We start from the raw sequence: 13,129 nt of genomic DNA, 5'->3' as shown, positions 1-13,129 counted from the left end.
AAAAAAAATTATGGCTAATCAGTATGAGACAAAAGCAATAATGAGGTGAGTAAAAACTGCGTTTTACTGAGGCAATTAAAAAAAAAAATAGTCTAACCAATTTAAAAAAAAATTGGAATCTTGCCTTGCAGTGCTTACTAAACTTATAAAATGCACACATTTGCAGGTTTCAGGTTTGTGTGTGCTAATGGTCCTTGCGTAAGTAGAAGAATGTTCCCCCAAGGTATGCACCACTTGATCTCAATGTCTTCTATTCTTGTGCTAAAAACCTGATAAAAATAAATGGGGAGTCTCATTGTTTTACCTGTTTAACATTGGACCAGTTGCAGTAATGACCTTTCATTGACGTTCCTCTTGGAAATATATAGCCTCCAATCTCAAATTGGTGGGTGTTTACCAGATGTAAACAGACCTAAGCTATCATGAGGAAATAAGAATTACATATCGTCCTCACTGTGACACAGCTGTCCAAATGAGTTTGCTACATCCATCTATAGGATTACCTACTTATTAAATAGGATATTGATTAAAATAGTCTTTTGAAAGCCTGTGAGAGGCTTCCTGGTACAGATGAACAGAACAAAACAAGTCATTTAATAGCAGCCTTTAACTACTTGAAGGGTGGTTCCAAAGAGGATGGAGCTAGACTGTTCTCAGTGGTGACAGAAAAAGGAGCAATGGTCTCCAGTTGCAGCAAGGGAAGTTGAGGTTGGATATTAGGAAAACTTTCTCACTAGGTGAGTAGCGAAGCACTGGAACAAGTTACCCAGACAGGTTGTGGAGTCTTCGTCCTTGGAGGTTTATAAGACCTGACTAGACAGCTGTGGCTGGGACAATCCAGTTGGGGATCCCCAACTAGATTATCCTGCTTTGAGCAAGAGGTTGGATACTAGATGACCTCCAGAGGTCCCTTCCAACTCTCATATTCTTTGATTCTATGATTTCTCTTTTAGAGGAAGTAATGGAAACATTAAAAAACTTCCCCTTCTATGCCAGCTAGGGGCCAGAGGCAAGCTGTCAACGTTTTGATTTTGTACATTACATTAACTGAGTGTTTATCTGCAATTAAACTACAAAAAATGCACTAAGTTTAACTTTCCATCTTGGAAAATGCTTAAATAAAGTTGAAATGCAAAACCATTAAGAATAGAATGTGATGGAAAAAGACCTTTTAAGTGGTAGATGATGCCTGCTACTTGTGTAGCATTACTTAGACCCAAAAGTAAATTAAGTAGGAAGGATTCAACGTTTGCCTCTGCTTGGCAATTGGATCCTTAAAACATACTCTTTTGGGAGGCATCAATACTTAATACAACCAGTAGGGTAAGCTAGTTGTTTAGCTTGATTGGAAACATGACTAAAGTCTAAGTCATAAAACACTGACATGGAATTTCCTGGTTAGTCTAAATGAGGCCCAAACACTCCCTTTACAGGGAGTCTGATATGATAACTGTACTTGCTTTATATATATCTGTAACTGCTGGTGTTCTGTAGGTCAAATCACATTTGGCCAAGTTATATACTAAGTATTGTATACTGCTTTATCATGGCTTCATGTTGTAACATGCTAAAAATATATTTTTTTCTGTTCTGTCACACCTGTATGTTACTGCAGAGCAGTACACTGCACTACCAAGTAGATGAGACTTGTCTTGGTTCTTTTCCTGGCTCTGCCACTAACCTGCCGGGTTACCCAGGGCAAGTTGGATCATTTCTCTGCTTCTATTTCCCCTGTCTATAAGATGGAGATACAAAAAAAGGAGAATATTCTAAAACACTTAAAGAGCCCAGTGCAAAGATCTTGCACATCTGTCACTTATACTACATAGTAAGTAGTAGAAATATAAGCTGTTGTGATCCCTTTCTGAATCTGCCTTTTTATTTTTGTCTCTTTTTTTTTTTTTTTTACGGGAGTTGCACTCCTGTCACAAGATTTCATGGTTGTGTTGCCTACTTCTTTTAGTTTTGACACTTTTTTCTGAAATAAAATGCCTTATGAGCTAGTTTAATTGATGTTATCACTCCACGGTATGGTATTATGTCAATAATAGGTGGAACAGTTATCTATTTATTTAAAATATTGCTATGTGCATCCCTGCCCATGGGACAATAAATTGGCATCAGCTCATCCTTCTTTTATGTATGTATTTTTTCCTTGCAGCTTTTCCAGTTATATATATGAAATATTGTATTCCCTTATGGTAGCAAAGTTATCATAACTCCTTTCTTTCTGTTTGAGACTAAACATCTGTTTCTGATAAAAATGCACGTAATAGATCTTGCTGAAGAAAATCATAAAACCACTTTCAGAACATGAAATCAGTCCTCTGGAAAATAGAATAATTCTAGCAACATCTCTTAATAATTGTCGCCAGTATGCAGTCAGGAACTTTAAGTCAGTTAATTTTTAACTAGATACCTCAAAGTGCTAATGGCAGTGAGTTTTGGGCAGCCAGAATATTTAAAAGGGTCAATTTTCATTCTTTAATTTTGTCCCACAACCCCTAGCAAGATGGATGAATCTGGCTATGCTTATTTGCAATCATATTCTTTGATTCAGTCTGGCAACTAGCATGCATAATCAAACTATTCATCCTCACTATCTATAGCAGTGCTTCTGTTGCAGTGTGCTGACTGAGACTGAAATCTATTGACTTACAAACATCACTAAAAATATGGCTGAAATCTGTAATTGAGCTGTCATTCACCTTGTGTCTTGCTTTAGATGGGAGTGTTATGAAGTTTGGAGAGTTGGGCTCAATTATGTCAGCCACTCTTCAAGCCACACTCACTGCTAACACTTGCCTTTAGTGTTAGGAGAACATACGGCAAGTGCACTTGTTATCATTTGAGCAGGGATTTTTTTTTTTTTCCATTTTCACTCCAAATTGCTACAACTAAGACGGCCTAACTGGCTCTGCAAGACATCCTTTTATTTCCCCCCCCCCCTGGCCTTTATCTGATTGAAAGCCCTATAATTACATGTGGCTTTATGCGTGTACTACCCAATTGCCTGTCAAGAATGGCGAGGAGGGGAGCTAGGATGGAGTGCTGCCACCTAATGCCCTGTGCTGCTGATGTTCTGTCACTTGCAGGGAGCTGGTTGGGGAAGCCAAGGCCAGCGTTGTTGGCCTCGGCTCCCCCACCCTCTTTCCGGTCCTTGGCATGGCTTTGGACTCATGGCGGTGTTCCCCCATGCTTGGAGTACTCCGATTGGCTGACGGTAACAGCCAATCAGAGTGCGAATAAAGTGAGACGGACGGACAGCCAGAGACACCCAAGCTTTTATACTATTAGAATTGGAATGTGTCTTACAGTGTACTTTTAACCACTTTAAAAAAAAAAAAAAAAAAAAAAAAAGGAAAAGTATCATACTTTTAATAACTTTATTTTACCTAATTTTCATAGCGGAGCAGGTGGTTAATTATACAGAACCATTTTATTCTTGGATAGAAGTTGATGTACAGGCAAACAACAACAGCTTTACAATGCAGTGTAGGGAGAGCTTTCTTTGGCTAAGGGTGCTAGGATATGGGGAGTATTTTTCCAAATAGCACAGGGCTTGACGTCCATTTTGAACGGGCAGGACCACTGTCTGAAAGTCTGAGCCATAAAACTCAGTACATGGTAAATTGTAAACGTATCGGGATTTTCTGAAAGAGATGAGAAGGTTGAGTAATTTCTCTTGGGAGTTGAACCGGGAATTCAGGAGCCTGTGGGAGAAACCTGGATATTTCAGAAAGAAGCCTAAGATTTACTGTTCTTGTACTTTATGTTCACTATGAATTTTTCAAACTTTTCTGGAAGTCAGGAAGCTACTTTCTCCCCCTCCCTCCCCTCTTAAAATTGTGCATTTATTTGAACAACAAATATTTTACTGACATTTATCTGACTAATATAAACATATTAGCCATAAATACATTGGGTGGAGAGATTTGACTGTTGGCTATTTTCTGTAAAGGTGAAAATGAAAGTATAGCACTACCTTCTTTAGGGGCTGGAGTGTTTAGGAAACTCAAATAATGTTATCTGTTCATGTGACAGATGCTGGGCTTGTAAGTGCACACTTTATTGATATGACTTGTAGGTGACTGAAATTACACCACCACTCTTATAATTTAATTCATAGCAGCTTTAAGCTTGAGGTAGTAATTTATCCCTAAAGTGCACACATCTTAATTTGCTATGGTCAAAGGTGTTTCAACATGAGACAAAGTAGATGGACCAAATATCGCCAAGTAACTGCAGAGAACAAATTTTTACCCCAAAGACCATTTATACATTTTGATCTTCATGCCTGCTCACAGTATGCAATACTATGACTATTTATAAGCAATAGTTAACATACAACTTGCTAGCCCAATAGCTGTCCCAGCAACAGATTTTCAAAAAACATGCATCATCCATCACTCAGATTTTTATGTACACTTCCCCCCAACCCAACCAAAACAATGCTTTTTAAGGAAAAGCCAGCTGGTCTTATTGAATCAGTTACTGGAATCAATGTACCTTCCTTCATTGTACATGTGTTTTCAAACAAAAATAACTCTCATTGTCAAAAACATAATTGTGAAATAAGGGTATTACTTCAGAGTAATCGGGTGACAACTTTGCTGTATTAGCTAGATTCGCTCTTCTAATAACTCTTACTGAAGTAGCCCATCTACCATTAGAATTTTTAGAACTGTTAAATGTACTTAGATTTACCAATGTACTGGGTTAGGTTTTTTTAAATCAGTTTGGTTCTGGAGCTGTATATACAAAGTCATTAAGCAGGAACAGTGATATCTCCCTAGTTTAGAAACAGTACAGTACTTCAGGTTTCATCACTTATGGGCTTAGGTTTGTCATTTAAAGGTGTTGACAAATGGAAGAAAGCTGTAAGAAATTTAAGTCTGGTGATATGTGGACTAATTTGAAGAAAGATCTTAAGGAAGATGTATGGAGCTAAAGAGGTGGTCTGTGTGGGTAAGATGGTCTTTGAAATGGTTATGTGTAAATGCCTGCCAGGACCTGGGGAAACTTTACAAGATTTAGAGAAAGCAGTAGACAAGTGGTTCTCAACCTAATGGGACTCAAGGCACCTTCTTTGTGAATTGAATGGTGCCCAATTTAAAAAACTAATTTTTATATATTACAGGGCTTGGGTAGTGGGGGTGAGGAATAAGCCTGAGCCTGTACTTATCTTAACTTGTTGCAACTCTTGACATCCTTCATGGGATCTTGCAGCACCCTGGTTAAGAATCATTCCAGTAGATGTAGAATAAGATCTTGCATGCTCAGTAGAAAAAATAAATGTACTTTCTAGCAGTGCACCGATACATCGGTCCGTGTCACATTGGCACCAATACAAGGAAAATTAACATTATCAGTAATTGGCTTTTTTTGGCTGATGTGGCTGATAATGTCATTGATAAATGCCGTGTGCATGTGTGTAGCCGCAGCATGCGTGCGGCCAGCCCAGCAGCTTGGACAATGGAGAGCAGCGTCTGGCTAAGTCTGTTGCAGGGGTGGGGATCGAGGCCCCTGCCGTGAGGGAGTGGGGCTGGGGCAGGTGCTGCCCAGGCAGGGCAGATGCAGGACAGAGCTGTGAGTGGCTTGTCTGGGGGGTGGGAGGGACAATAGCTGCTACGTGCACCTCTGGGGGAGCCATGGAGGGCATGTGCCCTCGGTTCTGTGTGTGGGGCAAGGGTGGGCTGCTGCTGCGGGCTCAGAGTGATGCCAGGCTCTTGGCAGGGGAGCTGGGCTGGTGCTGTGTTTGGGCTGGGCAGTGCTGGGAGGGGGGGGCACAGCCTACCCCAGTGCGGCTGCTGCCCTTTCCCAAGCAGAGCCCTAGTCCAGTCTTTCCTACAGCTAGGAAGAGCCCAGTGCTGGGCCCCAGCCTGCCCTTGCCCTGCACACAGGGCCAGGGGGTCCCCCCCCCACATGGCTACCCTGGGGGGGTGTGGTGGGGGGATCTGCCCCCCCCCTCCCCCCCCAATGAGCTGTTTGCAGCTCCATGCCTTGTCCCAGCTGGGCACAAGTGTCTGCTCCAGCCTCACTCCTTCATCGCAGGATGCCCCCCCCGCAACAGACCTACCAACCGGATGCTGCTCTCCAAGCTGCCATGCTGCATATTGGCAATTGGTATTGGCCGATTTATGGCTTGTTAATAATCAACCATTGGTATATGCCCAAAAAATCTCTATCGGTACACCCCTAGTAATTTCTGTGTTCTTGGAAGTGATGGAAACTAATTGTCTACTAGAATGGGGGGAAATGCTTCAATATTTTACTGTTTTGACTTTCTAGATTTAAAATAATGGTAATGAGGAACGAGAGTTTGTATTGTATCCCAAGCCTTCTCGGTGGGGGTTTGAGGTGTAGGTGAGGAAGAGGGTGACCATCTTGTGTATACTCTATCAGCTTTTCGGTAAATATCACCTTCCTGCCTCCAGCTTGTGTTAGTATGCCTTTCTGTCTTGTATTATGGCTTTCACGTTGAAGAGCTTGATTAATAGGTTTTAACATACTACAGCACGCTGTCAGACTCTGGTCCTATACCCCAAACTAGTAAATATCATTTTACAAAGTCTCTAGAATAAAGTAAGTATTGAGGAGTTGCATTTCTCATCTGAAAAGTCAGTGCTTAAAGCTTGGGGTTTTTTTGTGGGGGAGGGGTCGACAACCTGAATCTCTCCAATTGATTAGCTATCTAGGTTAAGGAAGAATACCTGGTTTTGTAAGCAGCTAACTTTCAGATAAACACAGGTTTGCTTCTAGGATTTCCAAAGGTAATTTAAGTTAATTATTTGCTACAACAAAATAGGAATTTTGGGGAATGATTATATGATTTTAGTGCCCATTCACTCAGCTCTTCAGTGGTTGTGTTTAGTTGAATGTTTCAAATACTCTTGATCAAGGCTTGTGCACTAGTCAATATGAAGTCCAGATCAGAGGAAAGGGTTTAGTTTGTCTACAGATGATAGACCCTGTATACTGGAGTCCTGCTTGCGACTGGATTAGGGAACAGTGACTGTCCATGATATGACTGTCTAATATGGACACGTCCTAGCTTGGTTGAACCAGGAGACTCTTTATTTTTTTTTCTCTCCTGTTTGTTTTGAGGAAGGTGAAATTTCTAAAGACTTAATTTGTGTGAATATCTGAAAAAATACATTCCACACACAGGCTACACTATATCTGAGGAAAAAAAATATTAATCTCCTTCTAGCTGTTTCAGTTGTTGATAGGAATTTACCTAATGTAAAACTAAATGCATTTCCTCTGTTCTAATTCTGATCAGGTAGCTGAATTCTTAGTTAGCCTTCAAACTAGGGGAAGCCTCTTTTTCTCTCCCCCCCCCCCCCCCCCCCCCGGCTCTTGTATCTTGCGCTGCTCAAAGCAAAAATAAAGATTTTGTTGAATAGTTTTACCAGTAGTATTAAAGCTTTAGGCCTTATCTGAACAGGACTGAACTTCTCCCTAATAGCTACTTTAGTCTTTGTGAAGCATTTCTAGGTACTATCTAGTGGTTTTTAGACTAAGTACCCTTTCAAAACTTCAGAATTTAGCAGCACCCCATTTAAAAACTGATATACATTCTATTATGATAATAGGAATATTATAATCCTAGAGTCTGGGGATGCCCAGCTGGCAAGGACAAGGTGCTGGGACAGAAGGCCTGGGAAGGGGGCAGGCTGAGGCTGTTTCATAGTTTCCTATGCTACTATGGAATGAAACTGCCCCCTATACACCTTGGTTTCCAGAAGACACATCAGGGCTGAACTGAGAAGCAGTTGCAGCAAAAAAATGCTTCTGTTTTATACAGACAAGTATGCTGCTGCTTTGGTTCTGACGCCTCCTGAAATCTGAGGCACAGGAGGCAGTTTCTACCTGTAGCACCTCTGACTTCCTTGCAGCACCCTGGGTGAGGTGTATTGCTTTCATAATGGCTTGGCTCTCTAAACAGAAAGCCTACGTATCACGACTGGGGGTGGGGGGAGGGTTCCAGAATTTGGAACCCTTGTTTCCTTCCTTCTGTTCCATGCCTTTTCAAATTCTTTATTCTTTCTAATCCTATTTGTTAGGACTCGAGAAGTCTTCTGGAGTGGCTTTCTTACTGATTTTGGGTTGATTTTGCACATTTTGCTAGTTCTTTTATTGGAAATCCTTGCCAAAGACACGATAACTGCTTTGTTTTCCTAAACGTAGATTTTTGGCATGTGTTGGGGTTTCCTCCTACCCCCCCCCCTTCCCAGTTGGAAGATATCAAACATGAACACATGTTTACAAACGTGTATGTGCAGTGAATGACACGGCAATAGAAAGATTAAACTGCATAAACTACTTAAGCATGGAATAAAGCCTCTCCAGAAACAAAATGTGTATTTAATTGTAGATATCAGCATCTAGGTTTTTAAACTTACTATAGAATGCTGTTATCTCTTACTCCTTCTCTCCACCCCCTACTCCCCACCCACCAGCTAGAAAAGTGACAGACATGTAAGGAGGATTTTGTCCTAACACCTGCAGAACTTGGTGGCATTTAGGGCTGTGTTACTCTGGTGCCATGGCACTGTTCTTCATCACTGGCAGAATGTATAACTTTTTTATATGCATTTGCAAGGATCTGAGTAGGAATACAGTAGGGACAGGCACAGAAGGTTGAACGTAAACTGCCCTGCTGGTTTCTTTATTTATAGCATCGCCTGTTCTGCCTTTCTTTATCCACTCCTGAAAAGTACTGAATCTGATCATATGTGTCTATTCACTTCCTTAAGTGTTTGTAAACTGTGAGGAAATTAATGGCTTGAACAGAGCACCCTTAGGTTTGACATTTCCTGTGCATAAACTACTGTCCTGAATAAGTTGTTTCAGCATCCAGAAGTTGGCCTAGGCTGGGGTTATCAAACCATCCAGCCCACAAGCTGAATGAGGGATGTGGGGTCTGTCCACTGGCCAGATCTGGCCTGTTGACTGGCATTGTGCCTGCACGCCAGCCCTTGTGTTCCGTGGCATGCATGTGCTGGTCTGGGGCATATGCTTCATGCTGCACTCATGCAGAGGCCGGTCTATGGGCTTGACTCAGGCTGGCCCCTGATCCAGCATACAGGGCTGGTCTGGCATGGACACTGCATACAGTATGAGCCCTGGATTGGCCCCATGTGCATCATGCAGCACATGCCAGACCAGCTGTACAGGCTGCATGCAGTGCATAGGGCTGGGGCATGTAGGTCCAGCCTGAGACCCACCCTCGTGGGCCATATTGTTGGCACCCTTGGCCTATAGGCCAGTCCAGTTTTAATTGCCACTCTAGCAACTGCACTTGTAAATGACCCAGGCACACGATGGCCACAGTATTACTTTTAACTACTCCAGATCTACATGACAATTGCAGCTGCATTTTGGAAGTCATTGGAGTGGGACTGGTACTGAAGCTGATAGTTGCATAAGGGATGTTGATGAAGAAACTTAAACCTTCGTGTTTCAAGTGAGCTGTTCTGACATTGAAAGCATACAACCCTTGGATATTTAACTTTGAAATAAATGGAAATCTCAACATCAGTATTACGTCACTACCTGTTTCAACATAATGCTAGCTTGTGTATTTCAAATACTGTTTTAGGTTGCCTATAATGCAAGAAGATAATACTTTTAATGCTTCTCTGCAATTGTCACTTCTTTAAATACCTTGGATTTTAAACACACTTGTCATTGCTTCTGCATGTTATTTACCTCTTAATGCTGCAGCCTTTTGGGATGCATAAGGTCCTAAGCATCATTTTCAAAAGCTGCACTTTCAGGGAATTCTGTGTCTTACAATATTGGAGAGGCAAAGATTTCTTAAGGTGATGTCTTTTAATGGCCCGAGTATGTAGGTGGGATAGAGTTAGACACTTCTGAATGCAAGACATTCTTAATCAGGCTTGATCAGAACAAGCAAGAAACTGTAAATTTTAAGCATCTGTACTTGATTTAGGTATTTAAGTGTCTTTTAACTATAAGAATTATAAGCACCTCTGGTCTACTGGCCTGCCTTCAGACCCTTGCACTTTCAGAAGTGCATTTCATACTGAAACAGTCATGCTTCAGGGCAGGAGTTAAATCCAACTTGTTGGTGGGTTCAATTATTCAGAAATGGTAGGAGATCAATTCACTCCAGTAGTCTATAGTTCTGTAACTTAACAGCTCTAAAGCAGAAATAGTTGAAGTGGAAACTTGATGTGTATTAAATAGCCCTTGATTTGAGGAGTGCCTTTTGTCTGAAACTGGAGTTGGTTATAGTCTGCTAAAAATGTCACCGATGCACAACTTCATAGAACTTGTGGCATCTGTAATGTCAGCCAGGCTGCATTGTGCATGGTTATGGCATCAGGTATACGCAAGTGTCCTCAGAGCAGCTGTTTTAGGGAAATATCAGGGCAGGCAAAGGGTCTTCTTGATGTGATTCCTGAAGACCTGTTTTTTGTATTTCCCCTTCCCCTCTGACTTTAATTTTCCACTCTTTACATTTCATTTAGTGATACTGCACAGCAGAGAATGTGTAAGCTACTGTTGCCCCATCTTACAGATGTTTTAACGTTTGCTGTACCCAAATAACTATTTCTTAAAAAAAAAAAAAAGAGAGAGAGAGAAACATTTACAGGAATTTGAAAGGCAGCATATGATTATTTACCTTTTTGTCACCTTTTAAGATGCTCTGTAATGGGACACTGGCATTGGGTCCCCTGTGCTCATAATACAGAGGCAAAGTGACTTACCTGGCTAGCATTTACATAGTGGTTTAGGTTATAGCACAGAATCCAAAAGTTTGAGGTTTTATGATACCAGGTGTCATAACTCCTGTGTCTGCATGCTGTGTTACTTCAGGTGAGTCCCTTACTTTGGAAAGAGGAGTGTATTAATATTTAACTGGTTAGGGAGCTCTTAGGTTTAATTAGGGTTGACCTGTTGTGTTTTATTTTGTTTTGTTTTTTTAAAATCTGTCAGATAACAGCCATTTATAATATGCAGATTGGAAGCATGGTTTATTCTAGCTCTTTTGCTTTCTAAACAACCTAGATAGGATTGAAGTTTTTTCTCTAGATGGAGAATTGAGACCTGGAAGTGTCTTAAATGCATTCAGAGAGAAACCTACTGCAGCAATGATGCTGTGAGGCTCTGCTGGAGCAGATGGTGGTCTAAGCATTAAGTTTCAGATATTCCCTGGGGAACTTTTGTTAAAATCTGTACAGGTTGGCTCATATGCCCACCCTTGAGGTTAATGTACTGAATTCCAAGCAGGTCAGTGAGTTAGATTATTGGTTTTTTGGCCTCAAACTGTCACCATTGTATGAAGGTACAGAGTACTTTCTGATAACTCTTTGTAAGGGTATAGGAGCTCATTTTGATGTTTCACTGACTCTTATACACACACATTGGAAGTGTCTGGGTCGTGTGTTATCCCCTGCTTAAAATTGCTAGATAATAGGTGCTAAACAAATTTTAACTGCCCCTCATGGCATAGTCAAGTCTGGGTAATTCATTACTCCAAGGGGGATGTAAACAGTGGCAAACTCTGCAGTACTGACCAGTTATCAGGAAGAAATGTTTGGGTGAGAGGACACTGGTAGGGAATTGTAACAATGGTGAATCAAACCATTGGCAAATTATCCTATGGGGAAATCAACTGGAGCTTAGTGCATTTCATTAGGCCATAGTGTATTGGGACAGCTGTGTTTACAAGGATGCTCCTCAAAAGATTGAGTAGCAGTGACTTGTTTGGGATTGTATTAAAACGCATTAAGTACAAAGCACTCAAATGGTGAGTAATTAGGTATAGAATTTTAAGATGAAATGGAGGCTTTGCTGAAGGACGGCTGTGTACTCTGCCCTTCACAGAAAAGCATTAGTCTGACATTATAACTTCCATGGGGCACAGAAGTACTTGTTGGCTTTATCAAACTGAATCTAGCTGAGTAGTTTCATGCTACTTGGCCAACTGGCAGTGTTTTAATGCACTGGAGTGTATAATTCTGTCACTCTTTTCCCTTCTCCCCTCCCCTATTTTTATTTTTTTAACTGCAGGTAAAGAGATTACTACTATGCAGACTTCAGAGTTAGAACTTTAGTTTTGTGGCTGAGCACTTGAATCGGGGAATTGTCAAAGGTAAGGCTCCATATTTAGCATTTCAATTTTGCCTCTTATGATGCGGTTCCACAATCAATATTTAATAAGATGATAATGTACTAGTTCTAAAATGGTAACCTTGTTCTCCTTTTTTTTTAAAGTAATTTTAGCACTTGTCATACCCGAAATAAATTGTCTGTATACAGTATTTTTGTTTCATATAAAAAGAACCTAGCATTTCACATGCTAAAGAGTAGTGAAAATGGGCTGCTAAGCTTATAGAAACCTCAGTAAGCCCTTATATTAATGCAAATAACATGAATATTTTCAGCTGCTAAACACTTATGGTATAATTGATTTTTTTTTCATTGCACCTGCCAACTGCAAATGTATTGAACCTAAAAATTGGCAGCAAACATTTTAAGTTCCCTTTCTGTATGCTTGCTTTTCGTTAAAGAGTATACAGACAACTTGAAGTTCAATTTTTTTTTTTCTTTTTTTAATGGTTTGAAGGGTTTTACGTGAAATGTATCCAACCAGTTTTCTGTATCGGTGTATAGTTCAGTCATGTTGGGCGAAGGTAGTGAGGAAAACCTGGGAATAAGAAGACATTTCTTTTCTGCAAGGAAAATCTTTTAAATTTAGTCTTATTGACACTCGCATACTAAAACGCATAAGGATGTGTAAGGGTTTACTTGTGAGAGATGCCAGTACCTTTGAAATCAAAGCTGTTGGGTCATCATGGCTACAGTACTAACATATGTGCAAACCATGTTTGTTATATAACAAAAATAGCATGTGCAGGTTGGGAGGAAACTGGTCTAAAACAGGGTTGTAAGGTTGTACTAAGATCAATTTGTACCTGTGTGATTCACAGCTTGCTCAATTTGCAGTGGGTTGCCAAATTAAGAGATGCTCAGCTGTTTTCTTGTGCCTTTGACTTCAGAGCATGTTGCTGCTTTGATCATCTGAAACAGCGGCTCTCCACTGGGGGTCTGTGGCTCCCTGCAGGGCCTGTGAGCAGGTTTCAGGGTGTCT

At 40.8% G+C, this 13,129-nt stretch overlaps 1 protein-coding gene across 4 annotated transcripts in view; it reads left to right on the top strand.

Moving 5' to 3' along the window:
* The first annotated feature begins 1,641 nt into the window (after positions 1 to 1,641).
* Positions 1,642 to 13,129, top strand: part of TRIP12 (thyroid hormone receptor interactor 12) — a 122,028-nt gene continuing 110,540 nt past the window's right edge. For 2 of the 4 annotated variants that reach the window (XM_025191225.1, XM_014525393.2), the window contains exons 1-2: positions 1,808 to 1,828; positions 12,049 to 12,130. The gene's annotated coding sequence lies outside the window, so the exon portion shown is untranslated. Of the gene's footprint in view, positions 1,829 to 12,048; positions 12,131 to 13,129 lie in introns of all 4 variants that reach the window. The other 2 variants (XM_014525389.2, XM_014525391.2) reach the window with 2 other exon arrangements.

This window comes from Alligator sinensis, unplaced genomic scaffold, assembly GCF_000455745.1.
Source record: "Alligator sinensis unplaced genomic scaffold, ASM45574v1 scaffold792_1, whole genome shotgun sequence".
Lineage (NCBI taxonomy): Eukaryota > Metazoa > Chordata > Crocodylia > Alligatoridae > Alligator > Alligator sinensis.
The sequence above is the reverse complement of the archived record's forward strand: the minus strand, read 5'-3'. Positions and strand labels throughout refer to the sequence as shown.